The sequence below is a fragment of the Microcaecilia unicolor genome, chromosome 1, assembly GCF_901765095.1.
Source record: "Microcaecilia unicolor chromosome 1, aMicUni1.1, whole genome shotgun sequence".
In the NCBI taxonomy this organism is placed as follows: Eukaryota; Metazoa; Chordata; class Amphibia; order Gymnophiona; family Siphonopidae; genus Microcaecilia; species Microcaecilia unicolor.
In genome coordinates this window covers 491,533,931-491,559,180 of record NC_044031.1, presented here as the reverse complement: position 1 = coordinate 491,559,180, position 25,250 = coordinate 491,533,931, and positions in this window count along the sequence as shown.

Sequence of the window (25,250 nt, the reverse complement as noted above, 5' to 3'; positions counted from 1 at the left end):
CCAATGGTTTGATTTTGTACGTTTTGCACCTGGATTTTTTTTCCCAAAAATGGGTCAGAATGATAAACACACTGAAAACAAAACTATCTAGCATGTGGCCATTTGGAGGATAGATGTTTTGCTGTTTTGAAAATGTCTATATTTCCTATTCGGATTTGGGACATTTAGAGCAAAATGTCCAAAGTCCAACTTAGATGTCATATTTAAAATGCCCTCCATGTCACCTGTCCATGCTCTTTGATGTATATTGGAAAAACTATAAGAAAGATCAGGACCCGCTTGATTGAGCATAGAAGTTACATTAGAAAGGGCAATACTATGGCCTTACTTGTCCAACATTGTTTAGATCTTTCGCATACCTTCTCAGAATTAAGTTTCTTAACCACTGTGTTCAAAGTGGTTATGAAATCCTGGTGTGGTGGTAATATTGATGATATCATGTTACAAATTGAGCAATGTTGTATTTTTTTAATTAAACACTGTATCCCCTGCAGGTTTGAACAGTGAAATCATCCCGCACATTCCTTAATCTTCACTTCCCTAACTGCAAAGGTCTAAAATACAAACTAACACATGCGTCAACCTTTTCCTACTTGAGCACACAATTCTGGAACGCGCTGCCGCGCAACTTAAAGACGATCTATGAACTAACTAACTTCCGCAAACTACTGAAAACCCATCTCTTTGACAAGGCATACCACAAAGATCAACAAACATAAACTCCTACACATATATCCAGAATTGCCTTATGATATACGCTTGTTATACTACTATCATGCTTTCTTATTATCATGTTACCCAAGATCCTTATGCAATACTAAATGTCTATTTTCTTACATAACTCCACTATACATGATGTAATGTAAGCCACATTGAGCCTGCAAAGAGGTGGGAAAATGTGGGATAAAAATGCAATAAATAAATAAATAAATAAATTGATTTTTCTGTGTTTCTTTGAATGTTTTCACAATTTAACTTTCTGTTTGTGTTCTATAGTTTTTAGCTTCTTTGACCATTCTGGTACACATGATACATAAAAAAAACTTTTTCATGATGATGTAAATTGTACATATATATTATTGTATAATCTGTTATGGAATATTCTCTCACTTGTTTAAAATTAAATATCTCATCACATTTGTTGAATGTGTGATATGCCTATGAGAGGGATCAAAACTTTTTGAAGAATTAGGGACAGGTTTTAATTATTTTAATATGTTTTAGAGTTTGTAATGTCTTTTCACATGTGTGCTTGCATCATAACTTGACTCTGTTTTATTTAGATACTTACATATTGCATTTTGTATTTATAAATTCCAGCTTTCTGTTTTTTAACACATTTTTTACATTCATTTTTTATAGTGAACAAAAATGTTTTTTTTCATTGAAAGCTAGATGCTGCGTTTTGTCCAGTTGAAGTTAGTATTGTCCCATTAGTTTGAGTACAATATATATTGTAGTCTGCATGTTTGTTTTCTCAATATTTTGAAATGCAATACACATTGCACTGCTCAAGTCTGTATTTTTTTCCTGCTGACTGCTCCTTCAATTTTGTGACACATGAGTTTGACATGTGATATACAATTTAGGGCCTCTTTTACCAAACCGTGTTAGCAATTCCTGTGGAGCAATGCTGATGAAGCTCATTCACAAAGTGAATGGGCTTCATCAGCATTGCTGCACCAGGATCGTTAGCGTGGTTTGGTAAGAGGCCCTTATTACGCATGTCTGTCTTGCTTTCTTTCACATTCTGTGATCTAGTATAAACCGTTGTGAGTATGCGTACTTATTTTTACCATGATTTTTTCAAGACGGTGTTCAATAGGACTACGAGACAGAATAATTTTGGTGAGTTTAGTCTCTATCAGCAAACCTTTGGTCATCATTACCTTTATAAATGTTGGCAGGATAAGTATTTGCTATATGATGACTGTAAGTTTTGCTCTCAATTTTATTATTGATGTGGTTTGACATTTTACATTCTTATGGTTTGTTTGCCCTATCTTTTCTGTTTATAACGCTGGGTCTATTATAAGAGCTTATTATTGTCACAAATTTTTATTATGAATAATATTTTAGGTTAATAGATAATACTTTTAATAGTACATTCCTGTGTAATGTATGTTTAGATGTTTTGTTTTATATATTTTGCAACCACTCAAAGTTTTTTTTTGGGGGGGGACTTTATGATTTGTATATATTCTGCTCATAATGTTTTGGCATACTAATTTTAATACAGTATCTGAACTGATTTCATTTTATGGAAGGTTTTTTACCCTGTGGAATTTCATTAGTATTTTATTGACTGGTTTGATGAAATGAGATATTCAGACTCAGTGGTTCCTTATATGATTTGTAGGTCCATCTTTGTCAGAGCTGAAACCATTTCTGTTTGGTTTCTGGGAATTTAGATTTACACATACATTTGGTAAGGAATATTCTTCAAAATCATTTTTCCTATTTTTAGGTACATCATAAATGGCAAATTACTACTTTTTTCACTCTTGTGACAGTCCTCCTTTACGTTTAATAATTTAAAAAATATTGTCCAGTCCACTCCATACTTGCCTCTTTTTATGTTTCACTATATATTTACATAAGAGGATGTATTTTTAAAGTCCTTCATGTATTTGCCAAACTTTTGGTGTTCTTCATACAAGTCCACATTCTTGTTCACAAGAATTGATGTATACACTTTTCACTGTGTGCTGTGGTGGCACATGCACCTGTCTTTATTGTCCAACTGTACAAGGACAGACTCCACTAAAAACAATGCAACATAGTAACATAGTAGATGACGGCAGAAAAAGACCTGCGCAGTCCATCCAGTCTGCCCAACAAGATAAACTCACGTGCCACTTTTTGTGTATACCTTACCTTGATTTGTACCTGTCCTTTTCCGGGCACAGATCGTATAAGTCTGCCCAGCACTATCCCCGCCTCCCAACCACCAGCCCCGCCTCCCACCACCGGTTCTGGCACAGACCGTATAAGTCTGCCCAGCACTATCCCCACCTCCAAACCACCAGTCCCGCCTCCCACCATCGGCTCTGGCACAGACTGTAGAAGTCTGCCCAGCACCATCTCCATCTCCCGCCACCGGCTTTGCCACCCAATCTCGTCTAAGCTCCTTAGGATCCATTCCTTCTGAGCAGAATTCCTTTATGTTTATCCCACACATGTTTGAATTCCGTTACCATTTTCGTTTCCACCACCTCCCGCGGGAGGGCATTCCAAGCATCCACTACTCTCTCCGTGAAAAAATACTTCCTGATATTTTTCTTGAGTCTGCCCCCCTTCAATCTCATTTCATGTCCTCTCGTTCTACTGCCTTCGCATCTCCGGAAAAAGTTCGTTTGCAGATTAATACCTTTCAAATATTTGAACGTCTGTATCATATCACCCCTGTTTCTCCTTTCCTCCAGAGTATACATGTTCAGGTCCGCAAGTCTCTCCTCATACGTCTTGTAACGCAAATCCCATACCATTCTCATAGTTTTTCTTTGCACCGCTTCAATTCTTTTTACATCCTTAACAAGATACGGCCTCCAGAATTGAACACAATACTCCAGGTGGGGCCTCGCCAACGACTTATACAGGGGTATCAACACCCCCTTTCTTCTGCTGGTCACACCTCTCTCTATACAGCCTAACAACCTTCTAGCTAGGGCCACCGCCTTGTCACACTGTTTCGTCGCCTTCAAATCCTCAGATACAAATGAAGGTGGTGTTGCACATCATCTGGTGTGGTAATTTTCTCCTGGTTATTAGGTATCTCATTACACTGATCACCACTGGCAAAATAACACGGGTTGGGGGGAGTGTGTTTAGCTGATGCCCTCGGGAGTAATCCCTAGTCGCTCTAGCCCATGTCGGTTCCAATCTCAAAATGTGTAATTATTTATGTACTATTGTTTTATATAGACCTTGAAACAGGTGTTTTGTGCCAAAACATGGCCTGTGTTGAGTCAATGAATAAAGGAACAGTGTTTATCTCAACCTTGAAGGCCCTTGGTGCTGTTTTTCTTTTGCATATATATTTTTGAGCACAGCATTAAATTGTGCTATATTCACAGATTTTTGCACAAAATAATTAAATGGTTCTATGTCTATGTCCGATGACTGTGGTGTTAAAAGGTTCCATGACCATATGTTGTCAATAAACAAGGACAAAATAAAAAAGCTATGTAATAATGTCTGTGATGATTACCTTCAGTGAGGCAGCAAAAGAGAGGGTCGAAGTACACACAACAGTAGAAATACAACAAAAAAAAAAAAGCCCCAAGGGCTGTTAAAGCGTGGGATAGTCAAATGCTTATTACTGGACCCAACATGGGCCATGTTTTGAAGTTAAACACCTGCATCAGAGGTCGATAAAGTCAGTCTATCTAAATTGCATTAAAAACATGTAATCAGCAAACTGATACAGGTTAGTCGCATTCAGAAAAAATCAGAATGCTGTGACACACTCTGGTGTTTTCTGAATGAAACTAAGCCATTTCAGTTTGCTGAGTACATGTTTTTAATGCAATTTAGATAGACTGACTCTATCGACCCCTACTATCACCTATCCTAAGGCAAGTCAGTAGGAATATTGAGCATTGGATAGATCTGCACATGACTCACAAACTCTGATCAATGTTGATATGTCTTTTTCCAACAGTAAGATCTCAGCATTTGGGTCCAAAGACTGCAGATTCTCAGCTATAGGTTGCAAATGAAGATGGTGTTGCACATCCTCTGGTGTGGTAATTTTCTCCTGGTTATTAGGTATCTCATTACACTGATCACCACTGGCAAAATAACACGGGTTGGGGGGAGTGTGTTTAGCTGATGCCCTCAGGAGTAATCCCTAGTCGCTCTAGCCCATGTTGGTTCCAATCTCAAAATGGCTGTCATGACCTCCAGCAGCAGTCTCTCGAAATCACAGCAGCTATTTTGACTGTGGAGCTGGAGGAGGCAGAAACAACTGGGGATTGCTCCTTCCCAGAAGAGGCAACTAGACCATCAGCTTCAAATGGGTGAAGGGAGGGAAGAACTTGTAGTCACAGGATGGGCAGCCTGTGGAGCCAGTTTTCTGTGGGGATGGGGGCAGGGTGATGGTTTAAATTTCAGTTTTGATTTTGGCTGAAACCAGGTGACAAATTTCGGCTACAGATTCAGTTTCAGCTGAAACCGAAAGCCTCAGTTTTGGTCACCCTCTAAACTCTAGTACACTTTGGAAAAGAGTCCCTTAGATCTGAATTTGAATTTGCATATTCATGCATTCATACAATGGAAGGTCAAACTATTTCCATAAGATGCACTATTCTGCATATACCTTATCAATTTTTTTAAAGGTTCCAGAGGTGATCTGGGAAATTATAGAACAGTAAGCTTGTTGTTGGTGTCGGACAAAATGGTATTGACTATTATAAAGAACAAAATTATAGAGCATATACATAAGCATGGACTATTGAGACAAAGACAAAATGGATTTAGTGAAGGGAAATCTCACTTCACCAATTTACTACATTTCTTTGAAGGGGTGAATAAACATGTGGATAAAGTTGAACTGGTAGATGTGGTGTATCTGGATTTCAAAAGGCATTTGAAAAAGTACCTCATGAAAAACTCCTGAATAAATTAGAAAATCATGGGATAGGAGGTAATGTCCTATTGTGGATTAAAAAGTGGTTAAAGGATAGAAAACAGAGAGTAGGGTTAAATAGTATTCTCAATGGAAAAGGGTAGATAGTGGGGTTCCCCAGGGGTCTGTGTTGGGACCTCTGCTTTTTAACATATTTACAAATGATCTAGAGATAGGAATAGCTAGTGAGGTAATTAATCTTGCTGATGACACAAATTTATTCAAAGTTGTTAAATAGCATGAGAATTGTGAAAAACTGCAAGAGGACATTACTAGACTCAGAGACTGGGCATCCAAATGACAGATGATGTTTAATCTGATGTTTAATCTCAGCAAAGTGATGCATGTGGAAAAGAAGAACCCAAACTATAGCTATGTGATGCAAGGTTCCACATTAGGAGTCACCGGCCAGAAAAGGATCTAGGTGTCATCGTTGATGATACGTTGAAACCCTCTGCTTAGTGTGCAGTGTTGCCTAAGAAAGCAAATGGAATGTTAGAAATTATTAGGAAAGGAAAGGAAAACAAAAATGAGAATGTTATAATGCCTTTGTATTGCTCCACGGTGCAACCGCACCTCGAATACTGTGTGCAATTCTGGTTATCTCATCTCAAAGAAGATGTGGAGGGGCATAATTGAAAGGACGTCCTCACAAAACGTTCCAATGGAGGGGCAGGGAAACCCGTATTATCGAAACAAGATGGACGTCCATCTTTCGTTTCGATAATACGGTCGGGGACGCCCAAATCTTGAAATTTAGGTCATCCTTAGAGATGGTCGTCCCTAGACTTGGTCGTTTCTGATTTTCGGCGATAATGAAAACCAAGGACGCCCATCTAAGAAACGACCAAATGCAAGCCCTTTGGTCGTGGGAGGAGCCAGCATTCGTAGTGCACTGGTCCCCCTGACATGCCAGGACACCAACCGGGCACCTTAGGGGGCACTGCAGTGGACTTCATAAATTGTTCCCAGGTACATAGCTCCCTTACCTTGGATGCTGAGCCCCCCATCCCCCCCCAAACCCACTACCCACAACTGTACACCACTACCATAGCCCTAAGGGGTGAAGGGGGGCACCTAGATGTGGGTTTCTGGTGGGTTTTGGAGGGCTCACATTTACCACTACAAGTGTAACAGGTAGGGGGGATAGGCCTGGGTCTGCCTGCCTGAAGTGCACTGCACCCACTAAAACTGCTCCAGGGACCTGCACATTGCTGTGATGGACCTGAGTATGACATTTGAGGCTGGCATAGAGGCTGGCACAAAATATTTTTAAAGATTTTTTTGAGGGTGGTTAGTGACCACTGGGGGAGTAAGGGGAAGTCATCCCTTATTCTCTCCGGTGGTCATCTGGTCAGTTCGGGCACCTTTTTGTGCCTTGGGCATAAGAAAAACAGGACCAGGTAAAGTCGTCCGAGTGCTCGTCAGGGATGCCCTTTTTTTTTCCATTATGGGTTGAGAATGTCCATGTGTTTGGCACGCCCAAGTCCTGCCTGCGCTACACCTCTGATGCCCCGGTGAACTTTGGTCGTCCCTGCGACAAAAATTAGTTGGGGACGTCCAAAATTGGCTTTTGATCATACCAATTTGGGTGACCCTGTGAGAATGATGCCCATCTTCTGATTTGTGTCGAAAGATTGGCGTCCTTCTCTTTCGAAAATAAGCCTGATAGTGGAATTAGAAAAAGGACAGTGAAGGGTGACAAAAATGATAAAAGGATTGGACGACGTCCCTATGTGGAAAAGCTAAAGTGGCTATAGCTCTTCAGCTTGGAGAAGAGACAGCTGAGGGGAGATATGATAGAGGTCTATAAAATACAGAGTGGAGTGGAATTGGTAGAGGTAAATCACTTGTTTATTCTTTCAAAAAATACTAGGATTAGGGGGCACAAAATGATGCTACTCAGTAGTAAATTTAAAACAAACCAGTGAAAATATTTCTTCACTCAACATTAATTAAACTCTGTAATTCGTTGCCAGAGAATGTGGTAAATGCAGTTAGCTTAGCAGGGTATAAAAAGGTTTGGATAATGTCCTAATAGAAGAGTCCATAAGCCATTATTAAGATGGACTTGGGAAAATCCACTGCTTATTTCTGAGGTAAGCAGCATACAATCTGTTTTACTGTTCTGGGACCATGCCAGGCAGTTGTGATCTGGATAAGCCACTTTTGGAAAGAGAATACTAGGCTTGATAGACCATTGGTCTATCCCAGTATGGCAACATTTATGTTCTTATGTTCTCCTGGTAGTCAAAAGACACTCACTTCATAGAGATGCCTCATATTTCCTTGAAATGATTTCTATTATTAGAATTAAACTCCAACACACAGCCACTTTATTAACCAACAGTCCAATCCAATCACATTAGCAATAAAAGGACATGTTGCTAGTGTCTTCCCATCCTTAAAAGGCCACCATAAAGTGGTCTTTTCGTTTTGCTGAAAGAGCAGCTGGTTTCATTATAATCAGCAATGCAGGCTCCTATGGATGAATGCTTAGCATAATTCTGAGCTATGATGGGATGCTAAATCTCCTAGGCAACCTAAAATAGCCCACAGCACAAAAAAACACAGCCAGTATTTCTGTGCTGCAGAATCCTGTGGTTAGACATTTTAGTTAATTTGTATCTGAAAGGCAAGGTCAAGTCTAATGGCTTTCTTATAAGTAAGTGCTAATCTTGTTGAGATACAGTACTTTACTTGCAAAATAGCCATAATTGTATGTACACAGTAAATTTTGATCAACAAATGTATTTTCAGGGACAACACCTTCATTTTTATAATATCTCAATTTAGACAATTGAACTCACTAGCAGGAAGCTATATTAATGGTTTTTTATGCTTTGGCTAATAAATGACAACTTGATAAAGGTTCCAATATGCTACAAGTTTTAAGACTAAGACACTGCCTAAAATAGCTGTACTAACAAGTCTGTCTCTGCCACACAGATAACTGATTTATTCACACATGCAGTTAAGAATTGTTGCCACCTATTTAAATGCATTGCTTTTAGATGGGATCAGCTGGTGTCTATGCAGTTAACTGGATCATGCAATTAAACATAAACCCCCTAATTCTATAAAACTTGATAAAAATTGCTCTTGCAAATTTAGGTATGTGCCCAATTTCATTAAACAACAAGCATTTATTGGTACAAATTACAATTAATTGAAATTTACGCATGTAAATTTAGGTGCAGGATCTGCCCATGAATTTTACGTGCGATCTGAGAAAGGGGATACAGAAATGGGAAGATCATGGGGGAACAGGGGCATTCCTAAAATTAATGCAAATTGTTGTAGAATAAGAGGAATAAGCACCTAATGTAGGCATATACATTTGCACCACATTTCATTTGGTGCAAACGGCCATGCCTAAAATTAAGCATGATTCCCAGGCGTAAGCGCTATTCTGTAAACTGCGCCTAACTTTATGCACAGCTTATAGAATAGTGCTTTTTCGGCACTGACCTTTTGGCATCATATATTGCATCTAGTCCTAAGCACTTAGGGGTCCTTTTACTAAGGTGCATAGAGGGGCATAATCGAATGGCGCCAGCCAAATAGATGGCCAGCTATCTATTTGGCTGGTGCCACAAGGAGCAGTCCCAAACCGTATTATCGAAAAAGATGGCCAGCCATCTTTCGTTTCAATAATATGGTTGGGGCCGGCCAAATGTCAGAGATGGCCGGGTTTGAGATGGCCGGCATTGGTTTTCGCCGATAATGGAAACCGATGCCGGCCATCTCAAACCCGGCCAAATCCAAGGCATTTGGTCATGGGATTGGCCAGCATTTGTTGTGCACTGGTCCCCCTCACATGCCAGAACACCAACCGGGCACCCTAGGGGGCACTGCAGTGGACTTCAAAAATTGCTCCCAGGTGCATAGCTCCCTTACCTTGGGTGCTGAGCCCCCCAAATTCCCCCCCCAAAACCCACTCCCCACAATTATACACCATTACCATAGCCCTTATGGGTGAAGGGGGGCACCTACATGTGGGTACAGTGGGTTTTGGGGGAGTTTGGAGGGCTTAACATTTACCACCACAAGTGTAACAAGTAGGGGGGGATGGGCCTGGGTCCACCTGCCTGAAGTGCACTGCACCCACTAAATACTGCTCCAGGGACCTGCATACTGCTGTCAGGGAGCTGGGTATGACATTTGAGGCTGGCATAGAGGTTGGCAAAAAAATATATTTTTTAAATTTTTTTCGGTGGGAGGAGGTTGGTGACCACTGGGGGAGTAAGGGAAAGTCATCCCCAATTCCCTCCGGTGGTCATTTGGTCAGTTGGGGCACCTTTTTGAAGCTTGGTCGTGTTAAAAAAGGGACCAAGTGAAGCCGGCGAAATGCTCGTCAAGGCCGACTTTCTTTTTTCCATTATCGGGCGAAGCCGGCCATTTCAAAGCACGCCCCCATTCCACCCCCATCCCGCCTTTGCTACCCTACCGAAACCCCCCCTTGAAGATTGGCCAGCTCCGCGATGGAAAGCAGTTGGCACCGGCCAAAATCGGCTTTCGATTATACCGATTTGGCTGGCTTTAGGAGATCGCCGGCCATCTCCCGATTTGTGTCAGAAGATGGCCGGTGATCTCCTTCGAAAATAAGCTGGATAGGCGCCTACGTGCATCCAATGCATGTCAGATTGGCATTACTGCCTGACTACTGTATGCCCCAAAATACGCTGGAGGAAATGTTTTCTATTTCCTACCGCATGGCACTTACCCGGCAGTAATCAGCAGTTCATGCACGTTTCATTTCTACCGCAGGCCCTTTTCCTGTCCCATTGAAAAAAAGCATTTTTTTGTAAATGTGGTAAAAACTGGCCTGGTGAGTGCCCAATACATGCATCTACACTACCGCAGGCCACTTTTTACCACTGCTTAGTAAAAGGACCCCTAAATTACTTGTGCAAGTGGAAGGTCTGCCCATGTCCCACTCATGCTCCTCTTCTGTGTGCTTTGTAAGTTTCTCAAGTATTATCAGAATTGCTCTTAGGTACCCTGCTGGTGCTTTCACGGGTATGTCTAAACATATGCACATAAGTCAGGAGGGCGGATTGGAATTGGGTGATATCACATCATGTGGGGGAGGCTTCTACAGTTGGGGGGATTCTGGGAAGGCGATTGGGTCATGTTGGGGTGTGTGTGGGGGGGGGGGGGTGTGACATGGAAAGCTACAGAATAGTACCAATATTCAGTGCCAGCATCCACATAACAGTGGACAAAGGTGAAGTGGACATGAACGAAAGCCGGCAATAAATAAAAACGGCTTATATTGGTAAAAGAAGTTCCATACAAAAAAATCCATAAATGGTGTCATAAAGTGCATGAACAACATGGCTTTGAAAATTAGAAATGAGTGAAAGAGTGATGGAAACTTACAGTTAAGTCATGCCGAGCAATCATACTCAGTTCTATGTGCTGCTCCTCTCTGTAAAGGGAAAATTGAGAAACTGTGTGGCGTTGTTTAAAAGTCTGGCAAATGTGCGGGAAAAGTAGCATATGCATTATAGTGAATAAGAAACTTCCTGTGCTGTTGGTGGATAATTAACGAGATGCACACCCATGTAAACTGTGCAAATGAAAAAAAATGAGATGGATCACAAAAACAAAATAGAAGTCTTGGTGAATGAATGAGAAAGATCAATATGGTATACATGAATAATGGTGCATAAAGACTTCAATGGTAATAGATAACATGTTTTTAACAAAATGTGGATGTATGATCAGGCTAAGCTGCTGAAAGAAAAGTACATTACTAATAAAAACAAAATGTTGTAAAGACAAAATGTTCCATTGTTTGTTACATATAATGAACATAAAATTGTAAAAGAATAAAGTAAACAATAATAAATAAATATATGTTCACTTTTGTATTTACATCTTGCAACACTGTTTCAAAATTTGGGTCATCTTTTTTTTTAGAATTTCCAGTTTAGCATCTTGAGTTTCTTTTAGATCTTTACTTTTTTTTCTTTGATGTTTCTGCGATCAATATCATCAGGTCCAAGCTACATTTATTTAATATTGCACACCATTTGTATTAAAAAAAACTGATTATCTAAAAACATATTGGGAGTCTTTGGTATTCTCAGGCCCCAAGGGATTCCCTTAGCTTTACAATAATTCAAAACTGTACTAAAATGCAGGTCATTTCTTTTTGAGATGAATAATATCTAACCACTGGTCCATCAAAGATACAATGGTGTGTCCAGACAAATCACCTTCAGGATCTGCTTCTGGTAGAATAGATTAAGATGATCACTGTAGCTAAGTATATTATCCCAAGATTGAAAAGCCCAGTGCAAGAACAGGAACCAAATGGTAACTGAACAAAGAAAACCCCACGGAGGAACGAAACAAACAAAAAGTAGGCAAAAGAAGCAGGCTGAACAAACAATGGGATAAACAAACAGGTTTATTTGCTCAAGTAGAGGCATGTACCTCTGCAGACCAAACTTACTTTTCAGTTTCACCAGTGACAAGTAAAAAAGTGTGCTTGAAGCTTAAGCATATGTCATTTTGCTACATTTTGTAGCAATTACTACTCAACAAAAGGGTTATTACTGCTAGAATTATTGTCTATAAAAATTAGGTTTCATTTTATATACATTTGCCTGCATATATATTTGGAAGATTCAACTATCCTAGATTAGATGTGACCCTTAATAACATTCTGAATCCTGTACTTCTTGCAGTAAAACTTAGTTGGCTTACTTTTGTGTACCCTTCAAGTTTCATTTGTTGTCCACCACTATTTTCTTCTTCCTTCCACTTGCAATGCTGCCTAATGATTTATTTTAATGAAAAACTTGACAACTACATATTATATATTTACTAACTAAGGGACCCTTTTACTAAGCCGTGGTAGGCTGTATGCGCATGCAGCACGCCCCCAAATAAGACTACAGCCAGGCCAGCACGCCCTCCTGACAGCAATTTCAGATTTGGCACACACCCATATCGTGTGCATGAATTATTTATTTACTTCCTCCTATGAATGTCGGTTCCAGCGGTAATCAGCACTTGGTGTACGCCGACTGGTCACCGCACGTGTAGTGCATGAGCTTTTACCGCTAGATTAATGGGTGGCATTAAGGACTCAGGCCGGTTTTGGGCACACGCTGGTTTCATTTTTACCGCAGGCCCTTTTCCTATCCCATTTTTTTAAAAAGCCCCTTTTTATAAATGTGGTAAACAACTGACCTGGCGTGCGCCCAATACACGCAGGCCACTTTTTACCATGGCTTAGTAAAAGGACCCCTACACTACGCTACAATTTTGCAGTGAGTCTCCTGCACTGTTTGATACATAAGTAGAGTACATAAATAATGCCACACTGGCAAAAGACCAAGGGTCCATTGAGCCCAGCATCCTGTCCACGACAGCAGCCAATCCAGGCCAAGGGCACCTGAGTTCTTATGACAAAAACAGAAAAACAATTTTTTGCATATTTTTAAAAATATGCAAAGCAGATAACTAAGACAAAAACAGTAGTGTTCAGTCTGCAAACACCATAAGATGATATTAAATTAACACTTTTAGAATACATTTGTCATAACTTTGAGATCCCTTCAGAGAAGAATTTAGACATCTTAGTATGAATATATTCTGTAATCATGATGCATTTTGTTTTAAAATTATCTTGGAAAAACCTTCATTTGGTGAAATTCAATTTCCCATCTCAAATAAAGAAGTTTGCTACTTAAATCAAATGTAAATAAGATAATGGCATATCGCTGTTTTGAAATTTAAAATTTGTTATTACAGAAACCTTAGACTGGAAAAGTTGATTACTCTGGGACTTACAAAAAAAATCTCTTTACCTTGAAATCAATGTTGCCTAGTTCAATTTGAATTTAAGCTGCACATATGTCTTAATCCTGCACTGTGATTGACACCTCCAATTAATTTTCACTTCATTTAGTTTAAGAACTTGTCTAAGAACAAAAAAGCTATTCTTAATTAAAATCAAGCAAGGGTGAGTTAGACTGGTTGTCAGCTAGTAAACATTACTCTATTGCAAGCCTGTAGTCAGATAGATGTATTGTGATATAATGGGACACACTAAGATGACATATTGTCAAGTAATCAAAGGCGTGTGTACAGGTCTGATATCTCTCAAGACAATATGACACAAATATTTTACCTATACATCATCATAACATAATTGCTTTATAAGTTCATAATAACAACTTAGTCCTCATTTTACTTTCCTTTCAATGAGTTAGGAATACATTTTGTTTGAGATTTATGAGAATAAGAGGCCCTTTTACTAAAGGGTTTGCAGCACAGCTCCAAAATAGAAATAGCCATGCAGTAAGATGGCACTTGCCGTGCGGCCATTTTGAAAGAAGCACTTACCACCACCCATTGAGGTGGTGGTAGGGGCTCCTGTGCCAACCCTGAAGCACGCGGCACTGCCTGATTGCCACCTGGTAAGCCCCTGCGGAAATATTTTTAAAATATTTCCACTAGCGCCAGAAATGATGCATGCTGGGGTGGAACTACCGCCGGCAACCCAGAACTACCACTGGTCCAATGCGGGTGCCAGCGGTAACTCCACCCCAGTATGCAACATTTCTGGCAGATGAAATTTAATGTGGACAAATGCAAGTTGATGCACATTGGAAAGAATAATCCAAATCATAGTTCCTTGATGCTAGGGTCCACTTTGGTGGTCAGCACTCAAGAAAAAGATCTGGGTGTTGTTGTACATAATATGCTGATACCTTCTGCTTAATGTGCAGCGGCAGCCAAAAAAGTAAACAGGATGCTAGGAATTATTAGGGAAGGGATGGTGAATAAGACCAAAAATACTATAATGCCTTTGTATCGCTCCATGGTGCGTCCACACCTTGAGTATTGTGTTTGGTTGTGGTTGCCGTATCTCAAAAAAGAAATAGTAGAATTAGAAAAGGTTCAAAGAAGAGCGACCAAATTGATAAAGTGGTGGAACTCCTCTCGTATGAGGTAAAGCTAAAGAGGTTAGGGCACTTCAGTTTGGAAAAGAGATGGATGAGGGGAGATATGATTGAGGTTTACAAAATGCTGAGTGGTGTAGAATGAGTAGAAGTAAATCGATTTTTTACTTGTTCCAAAAGTAGAAAGAGTAGGGGGCACTCAAGGAAGTTACACGGAAATACTTTTAAAACAAATAGGAGAAAAAGTTTTTTCACTAGTGAAGAGTTAAGCTCTGGAATTCTTTGGCGGAGGATGTGGCAACAGCAGTTAGTGTACCTGGGTTTTAAAAACTTTTGGACAAGTTCCTGGAGGAAATGTTCACAGTCTGCTATTGAGACAGACATGGGGAAGCAACTGATTGACCTAGGATTTGTAGTATGGAATGTTGCCATGATTTGGGTTTCTGCCAGAAACTTGTGACCTAGCCTGGTCACTGTTGGAAACAGGATACTGAGCTAGATTGACCATTGGTCTAACCAAGTATGGCTACTCTTATGTTCTTATGTGTTGAGAGGGACAGCAGAAAGAGCAAGTGGGGTCTATGTGTATAGGGGGGCTACTGAAAGGGCATGCTGGATCTGGGTGGTGGATTATGAGTGCGACAGGGAGAAGCATGTGTGCATATGCGTGTGGCCTTGACTTATTCACAGGCCACACCAATTTCAGACATTTTTAGCCCCAAAACTGCCCTTGATTTATACACAAGATCAACATAATTGAGTATATACTGTATTTTTAACTACTGAATTATTTTATTTTCAAAATTTTAAAGAAGTTTTATACACAGAAAAGTCTTTCTATGTAGCTGATGCATGGAAGCCATGACAATATGAATCTATGGCAGTGACTCAGGTTGTAGAAGGCAGGGGAATGCATTCCATAGGCTTAAGGTAAAATTGAAACTGAAGAAATCTAGCTAACTATATTCACCTTCTGCTGCATTTCCAAACAGGAGGACCATTTTCTAGAACACCCCAAAACAACTTTTATTTATTTTTAGATAAGGCAATCAAGAGCATCATTTATCAACTAGTAGATACAACACAAATTATGAATTTTCTGTATATAAAATCTGTTTAAAAATATTTCAAGTGACTTAGGGGTCCTTTTACTAAGCTGTAGTAAGCACTAATTCATGCTTACTGCAGCAAAAAATGCCTTTCTGCTGGACACATTCAGATCTCCCGTGATAATTTTGGGATCGGCACGCTGGGTCAGGTCTAGTGCGGAGAGTGGGTGTGCTCTGAGCTATTCGGTTAGCACAGTTATATTGCCATATGCTAATCAATTAGCATGTGGTTAGTGCTGAGCCCTTACCACCTACAAAATAGGTGGAGGCAGGGGCTCACGCACTAATGGTAAATTAGCATGTGGCTATTAATACTGTAACGAAAGAAAATCAGCCATTTTACCCCTGAAGTAAAAATGGCCTTAGTGTATGGGAATGACCTGCTTAAGGACGCGCTAGATCACTTTTTACCACAATTTGGTAAAAGGGCTCCTTAAAAGATAATCATGTAAGCAATAATAATGCATAAAGCTGCACAGTGCGGATACTTTTATAAAAGATTTTTATATGTAAATCTAGTTTTATATATGTGGAAAACTGCCTTTATAAAATTATAAATACTTCATGTATATGTATTCATATGTTAGCCTTTTTAGGGGGCCAAAAATGGACTTGCAGCAAAATAAAAATTGGCGTGCATCCATTTTGGGCCTGAGACCTTACCACCACTTATTGACTTAGTGATAAGGTCTCATGTGTTAACCTGGCGGTATCATCAGTGTGCATACACTGCCGATTACCGCCCAGTTAGCACCAAGCAGTAGAAAACAAAATTATTTTCAGATGTGTGATCGGACACACGTAAAATATGTAATTACGGCCCGGGGCATGCAGTAGCCAGGCAGTAGTTCCAAATTGACACACCTAAATGCCTTAGTAAAAGGGCCCCTAAAAGAATGGGGAATAAAACAGAAGATCCTCTGTATTGGTACAAATGTCTTGAGTACAGTGAGCAAAACTCATCAAAGTCAGGAATCACATTAATCGGACCCATTGCATTGTCCACCTTTAATTTAGCCAGCTCCTCATGAACACAGTCCTCTGAAAATTGTTCAGGGATGACCATCCCTTCATTCCTATTTCTGTTTTGTCTTCTGCCATCCTGCTCCTAACCCTTCATCTGTGAATATAATACAAATACTGGTTCCAATCACATATATCAAAATATACCAGACCTACAGACTTATGAACTACAAAAACTTGTAATACCAAACCATCCTTCCTGTTTACTAAGCCACACTAGCTACTGGTGGTGCTCTAATGTCAACACAGTCCATTCACAAACAGGGGTCATGAAAATACTTTTCTTATAAAGTTAAATCAGCATTAAAACAGTGCAAACTTAATACAAAAGCAAATCATAAAAATAAGTATTGTATAATTTTCTTTCTTTGTATAACTGACTAATATCAAAGGGATGCTTCTGCATCACCACAATATGAAGGACACATTTTATATAATATCTGACTTCCTCAGGAGTTCAAAGTTGTCACAGTTCACACTGCTGTTGTCCCCTCAACTAGTCTTTCAAAGGGAGGATCACATAGCATTCAGTTCACCAATGTATATAAATAACATCCATAGAATCAGCTTCTACATTCAGAATGGCTAAGATTTTATCAAACTTGGTCTATTGCAATGGTCTCTACTGTCTTCATTTAGTCAATCTGTCTAGATTACAAGTGATGCAGAGTACTGCAGCTAAGATGATTATTGAACTTATTTTCAAAAGACAAAGAGGGGCATAATCGAACACGAATGCCTACCTCCATGGGCGTCTATGTCCGAAAACCGGTACATGAAGAGGCGGGACAGACCGTATTATCGAAAAAATGGACGTTTTTCAGCTGGGCGTTTGTTTTTTTTAGTGATAATGGGAACTAAAACCCCCCAGCTCAAAAACGTCCTAATCCGAGCCATTTGGTCATGGGAGGGGCCAGGATTCGTAGTACACTGGCCCCCTTGATATGCCAGGACACCAACTGGGCACCCTAGAGGTCAGTGCGGTGGACTTCGGAAAAAGCTCCCACATGCATAGCTCCCTTACCACGGGTGCTGAGCCCCCAACCCCCTCCCCCAAAACCCATTACCCACAAATGTACAACACTACCATAGCTCTTAGAGGTGAAGGGGGCATCTACATGTGGGTACAGTGGGTTTTGAAGACCTCCCATTTACCAGCACAAGTGTTACAGGTAGGGGGGATGGGCCTGGGTCCACCTGGCTGAAGTGCACTGTGGTACCCACTAAAAGTGCTCCAGGGACCTGCATACACGCAGGCCTCTAGGACTTGTTGCTGCTATATAACATTGGCACACCAGTTGACACCTGAAGACTAATCTCTCCGAAAACGTCCTTTATTGGAATAAGCACGCTTACTCACAGTTAACTGCAGATCAGAGGTTGTGCCCCACTGGCAACGAGTCTCCCTGGTACTGAGATGAGCAGTAGGTCACATCTGGCAGAATGCTGTACAATGCCCTCTTTCAGCCACATTCAAAGGAAGAACTAAGTTCTGTAACGTGGCTAACACGTGAAAGGGATCTAAAACTGGCTTACAAAAATGGCCACTACCTCATGGACTACTGGAAACAAAACAGGGCACACTCTGACCCAGTAAGCAGATGGAAAAGCACCATGGGAGTAGAGCCTACCAACTACCAACATCGTGAGCATGTAACACAAGCTAGTGGAATCACGGAGTCCAATACCCTACACCCACCACAATGCATTGCTGATGTGACTCTGCAGTGTGCTTAACAGAAAAGGTGTTACACTCACCCGAGAGCCACATCAGAACCAGGGAAAGGCTGTCAGAGTATAGAACACATTCTGCTGTCATGGAGGTGGGTACGGCATTTGAGGCTGGCATAAAGGCTGGAAAAAAAGTTATTAAAGTGAGGTTTTTTTGTGGGAGGGGGTTAGTGACCACTGGGGGAGTCCAGGGAGGTCATCCCCGATTCCCTCCAGTGGTCATCTGGGCAGTTGGAGCACTTTTTTGGGACTTGTTCGTGACCCAAAATCGCGGTCAAAATGCCTTTTTTTTCGATTATCAGCTAAAGACGCCCATCTCTCCTCGGTCGATAACCACGCCCCAGTTCCGCCTTCACCACGCCTCTGACAAGCCCCGTCAACTTTACCCGTTTCCGTGACGGATTGCAGTTGGAAACGCCCAAAATCGGCTTTCGATTATACCGATTTGGGTGCCCATGGGAGAAAGACGCCCATCTCCCGATTTGGGTCGCAATATAGGCGTTTTTCTCTTTCGATTATAAGCAGGAAAATCATCCAAAAAGTGTCATAAATCTGCATTGGATGTTTTCCTCACAAAGACGTCCAAATTGGCATTTTCAAAACCAATTTTTAGACATTTTTCTATGAAGTCCATCAGAAGTGCATTCAAATCACAAGGGAGCGTGTCAAGGGCGTGTTATGAGTGGGATTTGGGCGTTCCTAACACTTAGACATTTTTCAGCTATAATGGAACAAAACAAGACCATCCAAGACTAAAACTAAGATGTTTTGAGCTAGACCTGTTTTATATAACGAATAAGGCACAAAAAGGTGCACTAAATGACCAGATGACCACTGGAGAAAATCAGGGGTGACTTCCCCTCACTCCCCCAGTGGCCACTAACTCCCTCCCATCCCCTAAAATTGTGATTAAAAACATTATTTGCCAACCTCAGATGTTATACTCAGGTCCATTAGACCAGCATGCAGTCCATGGAATAGTCTAGTGGTGGGTGCAGTGCACTGTAGACAGGTGGACCCAGGTCCAAATCTCTAAACCTTTTTCAAAACAGTATTTTCGAAAACAAAAGATAGACGTTTTTCTTTTTGAAAATGACCTTCTTTCCTATTCTGATTTTGGAAGTTTTTTGCAAAATGTCCAAAGTTGGACTTAGACGTCATATCAAAAATACCCCTCTATAGGACAGAAGAGCTCAGATCATTTTACACCTATTTTGATGAAATTACATTGGTTACCTATTAAAGCACATATTATTTTCAAAGTATTATTGCCTATGTTTACTAAGATGCGCTATAGGCGCGTTAGCATTTTTAACGTGTGTGAATGGTTTACACTTGTTAAACGCTAACATGTCCATAGAAATGTATAGGTGCGTTAGCGTTTAACGTGCCTTAACTTTAAAGACGCGTTAGAAACGCTAATGCACCTTAGTAAACATACCCCTATGTTAGGTGTTTAAGATGTTTAACGGCACATGTCCAGAATATTTATTTTCCTTATTGCCATTGTCACCGTCATCTCAAGCAACTGATTTTTGTCTTATTTATTTTCCATCTTTGGTAAAAGTTAAGCTTAAAAAGTCTACATCAACTTCATTTCCTTATCAAGCAGTGTGAATATAGGATAAGACAACTTTCCTGAAAAGCAAAGTAGAAAAGAAAAATGTACATGCTAAAAAAATAATTATTAGAAAATGAGATCATGATAATTACACTTCTTGAATGCAGTAGCAATTAAGATTCACATATATTATACAAAATCTGTAAAAATAGGCTTTACCAGAACTCATTAATGAATGTTTGCTTACAAATCAACAAATGTTTACCAGCTTGTAGCATTAGCAAGAGAATATTTTAAAGTGCATATGCCTGGAAATGTTCATCCAAGCATATGTAAAGTAATTACCAGTAAAATGGATAGGCTTCTAGCCTCAAGTCTTGTTTTTTATTACTTGCATTTAAACTACACAGTAACCTCAATCAAAGAACTTTTAAAATACTGCATTACCATTTTGCTGATGTGTTAATTTGAATGAGACATCAATTCATCTCTACACATTACAAGATATCTTTTTAAATACCTTTGGTTAATACTGTCTTTTTCTTGAAATCTTGTGATGCTCTAGATTTCTGGATACTGTAGGACATATGGAGGGGCATAATCGAACGGAAACGCCTATCTCCATGGGCGTTTATCTCCGAGAACGGGTCCATAAAGGGGCGGGCCAAACCGTATTTTCGAAAAAAATGGACGTTTTTGAGCTGGGCGTTTGTTTGTTTTTAGCGATAATAGAAACTAAAAATGCCCAGCTCAAAAACGTCCTAATCTGAGCCATTTGGTCGTGGAAGGGGCCACGATTTGTAGTACACTCGCCCCCCCCTGATATGCCAGGACACCAACTGGGCACCCTACGTCAGTGCGGTGGACTTCAGAAAAAGCTCCCCTTACCAAGGGTGCTGAACACCCAACCCCCCTCCCCCAAAACCCACAAATGTACAACACTACCATAGCTCTTAGGGGTGAAGGGGGCACCTACATGTGGGTACAGTGGGTTTTGGAGGCCTCCCATTTACCAGCACAAGTGTTACAGGTGGGGGGGGGGGTTGGGCCTAGGGCCACCTGGCTGAAGTGCACTGCGGTACCCACTAAACGTGCTCCAGGGACCTGCATACACACAGGCCTCTAGGACTGGTTGCTGCTATATAACCTTGGCACACCAGTTGACACCTGAAGACTAATCTCTACGAAAATGTCCTTTATTGGAATAACCGCCTTTACTCACAGTTAACTGCAGATCAGAGGTTGTGCCCCACTGGCAACGAGTCTCCCTGGTACTGAGATTAGCAGTAGGTCAGAGCTGACAGAATGCTGTACAATGCTCTCTTTCAGCCACATTCAAGGTAAGAACTAAGTTCTGTAACGTGGCTAACACAGGAAAGGGAACTAAAACTGGCTTACAAAAATAGCAACTACCGCATGGACTACAACAAGAAACACAACAGGGCACACTCTGACTCAGTAGGCAGGGGGAAAAGCACCATGGGAGAAGAGCCTACCGACTACCAACATTGTGAGACTGTAACACAAGCTAATGAAATCACGGAGTCCAATACCCTACACCCACCACAATGCAATGCTGATGTGACCCTGTACTGCACCCGAGAGCCACATCTGACCCAAGAAAGGCTGTGACAGGATCAAACACATTCTGCTGTCATGGAGGTGGCTACAAGTCCTGGTTTGTGTGTATATGTCATGGAGGTGGGTACGGCATTTGAGGCTGGCATACAGGCTGGGAAAAAAGTTTTTAAAGTGGGTTTTTTTTGGTGGGAGGGGGTTAGTGACCACTGGGGGAGTCCAGGGAGGTCATCCCCGATTCCCTCCAGTGGTCATCTGGGCAGTTGGGGCACTTTTTTGGGACTTGTTCGTGAAAAAAAAGGGTCCAAAAAAAGTGACCCAAAATCACGGTAAAAACGCCTTTTTTTTCGATTATCAGCTAAAGACGCCCATCTCTCTTCGGCTGATAACCACGCCCCAGTTCCGCCTCCACCACGCCTCCGACACGCCCCCATCAACTTTATTCGTTTCTGTGACGGAGTGCAGTTGGAAACGCCCAAAATCGGCTTTCGAGTATACCGATTTGGGCGCCTTTGCGAGACAAACGTCTATCTTTCGGTTTAGGTTGCACTATAGGCGTTTTTCTCTTTCTAAAATAAGCTGGATGGAGGGGCATTTTTGAAAGGACGTCCAAGTCAGAATTAGGATGTCCTGCTCATAACATGCAAAAAAACATCCATCTCAAAGCCATTATTTGAACAGGAAATACAACAGGGTTTCCTGTTTGAAAATACATGAGAACATCCATTTAACAAACTTGAGGGTCCTTTTACTAAGGTGCATTGAAAAATGGCTTGCGGTGGTGTAGGTGTGGGTTTTGGGTGTGCGCCAATCCAGTTTTTTAGCACGCCTGTAAAGGCCTTTTTTGCCAAAAATGGACGTGCAGCAAAATCAAAATTGCCGCGCGTTCATTTTGGGTCTGAGACCTTACCGCCAGCCATTGACCTAGCGGTAAAGAATCCGGGCTGTAATGACCTATTTGCATCAAATTCCACTTGGCATGCGTCCATTACGCGTGCCCCAAAATAACAAATATTTTTCAGACACGCATATCGGATGCGCGCCAAAAATAAAATTACTGCAAGAGCCACACGGTAGTCGGGTGGTAACTCCATTTTGGCGCACATTGGGCACGCGTAGACACTTACGCAGCTTAGTAAAAAAGCCCCTGAAACTCCAAATTATGAGCATGGCAGCATTTTCTACACAGATTTCTTTGCAGAGCAGAGGGGCAGCCTAGACGTCAGTGCAGTGGACTGTAAACCAGGACACCCAGGATCGTATTTCTCCATAGCTCTTGTATTTTAAATGCCAAACCCTTCAGGAAAAGAGAAATACCTACTGCACCTGACTGTATAGCACTTCACTAGCCTTCAGTCATTTAGGTACAGTAGGTATACATCTGTTTCTAGAGGGTTGACATTAAAGGAAGAAGAAAAAAAGAGCTGAAGTGGGAAGTGAACCTAGTTCCCCTGCTTTACACATCACTGCACTACTCCTCAGACCTGCTTTCTGTTTTGTTCAGAATGCCCATAATACCTGATATTCCTATTTGGTTTCAGTTTGAGAAGAGATGGAGGGGTACAGCATGAAGGGTCACTCCTTAATCCCTCTAGATATAAATAAAAACACCCTTCTTTTTAGGCATAGACGTTTCTTTCCATTCGATTATCGCTGTTGGATGTCTTAAATTTTAGGCCCTCCCTAGTCTCTCTATATAAAACACACCGCCAAAGTTCTATGAGGCAAACTTACCCAGCATTCCAAGTTAAGTTGTCATGGTCCAGATCAGTTTTCCACCATGAGTGCTTGCCCCGCCCTTGCGTCACAATGTGATGACGTTCGGGGTGGGGCAATGACACTCAACAAATCCCCAGTTCCACCGCCCTCTGACGCTCCACCCTCCCAAGGCACACAGAAAAACAGCGACCTAAGCAGATCTTCCACCCCCCCCCCTCCACAGAGTGCCGTCAGAACACCTGATCCGCTGCGATCACCACGGAGGGTAAGTCTAGCAACAAGGGGAGGGGGATGGTAAGGAAAGCGTCTTGCTAGCACCCGTTTCATTGGCCTCAGAAACGGGCCTTTCTTACTAGTTAAGTACATAAGTATTGCCATACTGGGACAGACCAAAGGTCCATCAAGTCCAGCATCCTGTTTCCAACAGTGGCCAATCCAGGTTACAAGTACCTGGCAAGATCCCAAAACAGTACAATACATTTTATGCTGCTTATCCTAGAAATAAGCAGTGAATTTTCTCCAAGTCCATGGAAGCTCAGTTTAAGCAAAGTTTGTTGTTTTTAGCCCATTCTTTAATTGCTATTAAACAGGTAGTCAGTTTATTCAGGGCTGTGGCTAAGTCAGGTTCAATGGGTATGAGAAGCTACACGTTGTCTGCAAAGATGTAAAACTGAGTGTTCATCAACCAAATCAGTTTGGATAGTGGCTTGAGGTAGATATTGAACAGCATTAGTGGCAGTATCAATCCTTGTGGTACTTGCAGGCAGTGGCGTTCCTAGAGGGGCTGACACCCGGGGCGGATCGCCAATGCGCCCCGCCCCCTGGGTGCAGTGCCCCCCCCCCCGGTGCAGAGCGACCCCCCGGCGAAAGGACACCCCCACCCCAGCGAAAGAACCCCCCGGTTGCACGCCGCTGGGGGGGGTGTTGCGCGCTGGTCAGCGCCATTCGTTTCCATGCTCTCTCTGCCCCGGAACAGGTTACTTCCTGTTCCGGGGCAGAGGAAGCATGGAAACGAACGACGCTGACTGGCGCGTGGCACCCCCCCAGCGGCGTGCACCCGGGATGGACCGCCCCCCCCCCCTTGGTACGCCACTGCTTGCAGGTCATTGTCCATAGTGGTGATGAGGTACTGTTGAACAGTGTGGACTGTTATCTATCAGATAGGATCTGAACCAAGAAAGTATTGTGCCACAATACCTGTTTCTTCCAGTCATGTAAGCATGATATAGTAGCCCTCTGCAAGAGCACATAACTATAAAAAGAATAACAAATTTATTTACTTAACAATTTACATGGAGTAAAAATCTATTTGCAAGAATGGAAAAAAGACATAGAAGAAATGCTCAGAAATAAGATTCATTGAAAAGAAAGCTCACACTTATCAGAAATTAGTTATTACCCTAAAAGCTACTACCTATTATCACAGTATTCAACCATGTGTTATCAGTGCTACTTGGGGATGAAGGCAGAATCAGTGTCTGTCTTCTGGAAGGCAGTGCCTTACTCTGGAAGGCTTTGGTGTTCAGTGAGTTGATAGAAAATCGGATGAAAGTCAGATGAGTCTAGAGAGCCTAAAGGCAGAAAAAGTAAGGTATCTGTCCGGCTAGACATGTCCATCTATTATACCATTTCTGATAACAGTAATATCTGATGTTCTGATAACATTTCAGAAAGTGATTGGCTAGAGAAATCACAGGAATGTCTTTGACATCATTTGAGACATATTTCTTATTGTAAAGCATCAGGCACTGCAGGATTGCTGACAACCTTCAGGTATACCACAAACTCTGTGATATGATGTCAGGGCTCATAACCTTACAGACTTGAAAGCTCCCCATTGCTCATTATGGTTGTTTCATGCAGTTCTGCCTTATGCTCAGAGGCAGCAGCATAAGGGATGAGGGATCAGCCTAGGCCTTGTGATCTGATGTTTCTACCACCAATCCTCAGAGCCAGCACAACAAGAGTGGTCA